This window comes from Dromaius novaehollandiae, chromosome 3, assembly GCF_036370855.1.
Source record: "Dromaius novaehollandiae isolate bDroNov1 chromosome 3, bDroNov1.hap1, whole genome shotgun sequence".
NCBI lineage: Eukaryota > Metazoa > Chordata > Aves > Casuariiformes > Dromaiidae > Dromaius > Dromaius novaehollandiae.
The window spans coordinates 45,482,943-45,488,942 of record NC_088100.1 but is presented as its reverse complement, the minus strand read 5'-3'; the positions used below and the strand labels follow the sequence as shown (position 1 = coordinate 45,488,942).

At 44.8% G+C, this 6,000-nt stretch overlaps 1 protein-coding gene across 3 annotated transcripts in view; it reads left to right on the top strand.

Annotated features, from left to right (window-relative positions):
- Positions 1 to 365: 365 nt before the first annotated feature.
- The window catches only part of FBXL4 (F-box and leucine rich repeat protein 4), a 75,921-nt gene continuing 70,286 nt past the window's right edge, over positions 366 to 6,000 (top strand). For 2 of the 3 annotated variants that reach the window (XR_010388300.1, XM_064508808.1), the window contains exon 1: positions 366 to 504. The gene's annotated coding sequence lies outside the window, so the exon portion shown is untranslated. Of the gene's footprint in view, positions 505 to 954; positions 1,184 to 6,000 lie in introns of those variants that run through there. The other variant, XM_064508809.1, reaches the window with a different exon arrangement.

Genomic DNA, 6,000 nt, shown 5'->3' with positions numbered 1-6,000 from the left:
TGCGAAGGGCATGCAGCCCTCCCTGGAGCTGGTCACAGGGCAGACCTTCCCGCAAGCTGGCTCCGTGGCCCAGCCGCCACAGCAGGTAGCTCCTTGCGCCAAGCTTCCTCGCAGGTGTCAGGCGAGGGTTTCACATGGTCGCAGTGACAGAGAGAAAAAGTAAAGGACAAGGAAGAAACGGCTTGAGTGAACCCCCCTCTGCCTTTCACTTGATTGTGTAGGTAAATAAACTGCGCATCAAGCCAAACTAGGCTCACCATAGCGACCCGCCACCAGCCAGCAGCGCCCATAACCCTTACGCCCACCCTCCGCTGCCCCGCCCATAACGGCTCTAACGCCCCGCCCGGTCCCGCCCCGCGCGCGGGCGCGCCCGGTCGGCGGCGACTCCCTTCCTGCTCGCGGCCCCGCCCCCAGTCGCCGTGCGGCGCTTCCGGCGGCGGCTGGCGCGGCGACGGCGGCGGCACGCGCGGCCCGGCTGCTCCGCCTGCTCCGCCTCCACACGGGGTACGGTGGCGGCTCCGCTCGGGCGGGGGGCGGCGCGGCGGGCGGGGGGGGCCGCGCTCAGGCCCCCCCCCCCCGGGGTCACCGCGCGGGGGCGGCGGGCGCCGCGCGTCCCTGCGAGGCCGCCCTCGGCCTGCCTCGTTGCCGTGGGCTGAGCCCAGGGCCGGCCCCTGGCTGGGGCGGCGGGCGGGCCGCGGCAGCCGGCCGTGCGGGGGCTCGGGTGAGCCCCGCGGGCAGCGAGGCCGCCCCGGCGCGGGCAGCCCTTCCGCGCCGGCCCGTTTCTGCCGGCGCGTGCCCGGCCCGGCGGAGGGGGGCGGCCCGTCGTCGTCAGCGGGGGCTGTGGAGCGGCAGCCCGCTCGCGCCGCCCGGCAGCCGTCGCGCTGGCGGTTGTGCGCGCTCTGCTCGTCTCTGCCGCCGCGGAGACGGGGTGCGGGGCAGCGTTATCAGCACCGAGCAGTTCACTCGGTTCCTGGCTTGGCTCAGGAACATTGTTACTTACAGTGTGTTGGTACTCGCAGGCCTCGGCTAGACTCGGTCTGTTAGGAGGAAAGTAGGTGTCGAAGAAGGTCCCCGTCCTCGAGGAGCTCACGTGCTTGACAGGCTCAAAATGGTAGCAAGGAAACGGAGGACAATAGAAAGGAGAATCTCAAAAGAAAACAAATCTGGCAGTACTGGGACACAGGTTATGCCTCTCTCATACAGCTCTCTTGTCTGCTGTGGAAGCTTCAAACTCTTACATAAATATTAATTGTTGCATAAACGATTGTAGTCTTGCATAATTTACACATTGTTACCACAGTTGGCAAATCACAACAAAACAGAAGCAGGAAAAGAGGTTAACTGAGGGGTTTTTTTAGGTATGTCTTTGGGGGTTTTCACTTTGTGTGAGTTGTTATTTAAAGCATCATCTGTGCCTATTGATGAATGGGCAGTGTAAGGTAAGCAATTGTATGCCCCAGCAGCTGTTAGGTTAAGATTTGCACAGGAAGAAAGGAGCTGACCAGCAAGTAAATACCACCCAGAACATGAATATGTGGAAAGGTAATACAATACTAAAGAAAAAACAAGGAGACAAGTGTGCTTGAATTGCTTATTGAAGGTAGTATTAAATGGGGATTATTATTTTTTGGTCAGAGAAAGAGCCTTTCACTGTAATTGAAAGGGCAGACATTCATAATGAAAAGTGGTATAATGTTGGTGAATTTAGGCCTTATGTAGAATGAGTGTTGGGTTGTTTTTTTTAAAGAAAAGTTCACCTGATGATTGACACATACTAGGAGACAAACTGTTATATGTCAGGACAAGCTCCAGAAGGCAGTGTGGTCACCCTGACCACCTAATAGCTACTAAGTAAAGTTTCTCTCGTTTATACTGCAATGCTAAGACATTTAATGAGTGCTGGTCTTAGCAGGAAGGAATAGTCAGTCAATAAATTGAGTAATTTGAAACTGTTGGACTTTGAATGTTTTGCTGCTTATGACAGCAACACAAGTGATATTTAAAATAGATTGTCATAATACTCTATTGATTTTCAAACTGTACATTTATAAGTTTCGGATATGTAAAATGGCTATGTTTCTAGTGCCAGAACACATTGTGGAAAGAAACACATCAGATATGGCCTGACTTTAAAGTATGTTGTAAGAGCTTGTTAATTTTTAATTAATTTTAGCCCCTAATTTCACCAAGTTGTGTGTAGATGATGGTAGAATCTAGGAAATTAACAGCGAAAAATGCTAACCAGTAGTAAAATACTCCATTTTAGCTAGTGATGTAAGGTTCCGGTATTCCCTCTGTGCATTAATGTGTAAAGATAATTAAGAGATTTCTCATTTACTATTTTTTCTCTAAGATGCACATATTAAATCTCATTAATCTTTCTTCAAAGATCATGCAAGCTATTGGTTTTTTTGTCATTTATATGTTCTTTATAATTTCTCAGTGCTGGTGTTTCTTTTATAGTAGAATGAGAGAAAACCCTGCATAGTACTCCCAAGTGTGAGATGAGCAAAGCTGGTATAAAGAGGAATTATTACCTGTCTGGCCTTAAAAATCAAACGTAGTATATACATGACTTGTATATACGGCATCTGCTTCTCTTGATATAGTATGAACTCTTGTATCACAAATGCATTGCTAGGAACTGTTACAGGGATGAAATATGTGGTCTTTCATTTTTTCTTGTATCTAATAACTGTGACTTGTTATGTGTTATGCACGTCCTTCACTTTGCTGTTCCTCCCCACCCCCCATATTTTTCTATATATATCCCACCATTTCTGGTTGGTCAGTAACTACATATTACACTTGTGTCCAGTTTCTGCGTTCCTGAGATGGAAGCAATTGTGAAGGCTGGGGAGCTGAATTTGCGAAAATAATCAAATTGAGTAGGTACAATAGTCATTATCAGGATGGGTTGCTTGGAAGCTGGAAAACAGATTGGTATAAATGAAATCCCTGTAAAGGGGTCAATAGTACAAAGCGATCTCAGTAAAAACAAACAAACAAACAAAATTCTGCTTAGCGTGGAAACTGGATGAAGACTTGATTGTCAAGTGATGACTTATTTGCTCTTGAATGCTTTAAATTAATCAGTGCCTGTTCCCATGACATCTTTAGAGAAGGCATAAGGCACTTTCCTTTATCAAGATTTGTTGTGTTTGAAGGAAGGAAGTGGTGGATTGCAGTCTTAGAAGGCTTTCTGTATAGCAATAGGAAGAATTCTAGCGTTGTCGTCTTATAGAAAATGCCTTTTCCTTGGAGGAATGGATTAGCCCACATAACTGAAATAATTGTCAATAAAGTAATGATCTGAATAGGAGAGATTAGAAGTACCAATAAAACAGATGGATTGTGAAAGAAAGTAGCATCCCTTTCTTGTGGAAGGCTTATTCCAAATCTAATCTAGTCTGGTTCTCTGGATTCTTGTTTTCTTCTTGTGATGACTGAAGGAAGCATTTCCATGGCAATTTGAGCTAGTCTGACTTTGGGCTTCTGTGTTTTACTACCCCTTTGAGCCAGCACTGTCTGCTGTCATGTTGTCTGGCAATGTGTTGGTTCAGGGAGCTGAACTGACTGAAAACTACCCTTACAAAAGGAGTCTTGGTTGGGTAAGCCCTTTGACTCGGCTTGCTGCCCAGCAGTGCCAGCTCGAGTGCTGGTTGTGGAGCAGAGAGGCACAGGTCTGTGTGGAGCACAAGGAGGGAGTGCAGAGCTTCAGCAGCCCCAGTAGTGGCAGGCTTGAACTGCTGTGGAAATGTTGTGATCTGTTCTAGAAGTGCAGAATGTGCATGTGGGCGCAGAACAACATGTTGCAACTTCACTGTGCGCTCATAGCATATTGCTATTCGTTTCTAATGAAACCACGATGCCCTTTGTGTTAGCCTGTGCTAGCTGCTGAAGGTCTGGATAGTCACTAGCGTCATTTCAGCCCATTTAATGATATCTTGATAGAAAAAGTTTATGAAATAAACCAAAGAAAAGAAAAAAGCAGAAGGCTGCTGCTTGGGAGGAAGATAAGAAGATGCATTTAAAACAAACCTTTTTTAAGCTTTGGTTTGGGATAATTATGCCTGTACAAAGAAGTGAATAATATGCAACAAGACAAATGAAGAAGATACTGTCAGGAATTGGAAGGTATAGTTATGTAGGACCAAATGGTTTTCTTAAATACAGTCAAGCAGTCTGGAAGGAAAAAAAAAATTTCCACATAAACTTTGCATAGCTACTCTATTGCTGAGCTGTTCATGCTGATGCTTTCCATAGGCCCGAGTCTGCATTTTTATACTTCTTGCAAAGTTAGATCCTTTTAATTGGAAATCAGCTCAATTTGTGGTAGTTCTTGAACAAATCTCTCTATTATCTAGCTGTACTGATTTATTTATTTTTAGCGTAATCCTTCCACTAGCTTCCTATTTATTCTTCAACCTCTTAAGGAATTTTTCATGAGTGTTTGAACTCCACACAATTCTTAATAGCTCTTTTAAAATGTGAAATAGAAGAGTTCTGACCTGTATTGTAGTTCTAGTACTTATTTTTCCTACTTTTATACAGATTTATTTCCTTATACTGGAGACTAATTATTAAATTGTGTATTGTTTTTAACTCTTTGAAAACAGTTTTCTTTTGCTCGTATTGTTTAAGCTAATGCGCTTTTTTGAAAGCTGCATACTCTGCCCCTCTCCTTCCTGCTTAGTAACTAGCCCTGTTGGCCAATGTCAGCTGCATTTGACAAAGTGACATCAGTCTCAAGGATATTAAATTCTTGCAGGTTCCAGGAAAATTATCAGGTTGGTAGGTGAGAATGACCTAAATCAATATTTCCAGTAATGGCAAATCTGCAGCTTGGTTCCAAGTTACCTGTTCCGTCAGACTTGGTGGCTGATCCTTCCGCCCGCTTAAACTGGCTGCCCAGTTGGTTCGTATACAACTCAAGCCGTCGGTGGTTACGCTGTTCTTTGCCCAACTGGTAAGGAACACATCTGAGGTCACTGGTCAGGAATAGCACGTTAAGAGCTCTGGGCTGTGGCTGGAGGAAGCTCAGAGTGGAGAGGTGAAGTTATGTAGGATGCATATGTAAGATAAGTGATTCATATCTGGTCTTGAAATACCCTGACTAAATGATTCTTAAAATGGACCTCTGTAAAGTCAGAAATTGCCTGTAGCGGGTTTCAAAACCGTATTAATCAGTAAAATTTTGAATTAGAAGCTGGGATGTATGCTGGTCTACAGGTAATTCTAGGGTTTGACAACAGGAAGTCTAAGTTTGACGTGCATTGGTGTATTATGTAAAGAGATTTTTTTGAGGGGGGAAAAAAACCAAAAAGTATTTGTAATCTTCACTTACATCCTAAAGCAGCTCCAGGCAGAAAAGATAAAACAACAATTTTCTGTCTTTTGAAAGGAGGAAGGATTGGGATTTTTTGTTTTTTTTCCAGTGCCTTTTCTAAAAGGTGGTTCGACAGGATGTCTGGGGGAAATGTGACATGATTTGGCTTTGGCATTCCAGCAGAGGTTAAAGAAGAACCAGCACATTGTCTTATGCATTTCTGTCTGTGCTGAATGTCAGGGGTAATTTGTGTTGTTGACTGCCATGTCAACATGTGAAATTGAATGAAGGACAAGAACTAAACAAAAAGCTAATAATAGGAGAGGGAAGAAAGTGAAAGAAGTGAACACTTCATCAATAGACTTTCTTGCCCTCACAAATAAGAGGGCCGAATAGTGCAGCCTGCCCTTATCTGTTACTGCACCTTCCTGTTGCGGACAGTGTTTAAGTGAAAGAGAGCTGCTTGTATGTGCGTGTGTGTTTTGCGAGTATGGGAAAGAAGCATGTGACTCAAGAAACGCACTGTGAACTTGCATTGAAGCATGCAGAAGCCACTTGGATTCCTCTCCATTTAATTATTTACCATACTTTATGCTTATGCTTTAAAAGGCCTATAAAGTATGGTCTCACTTGTAGCCATTTGAAAAGGCAAATGTGTAGTGTCTCCTAGG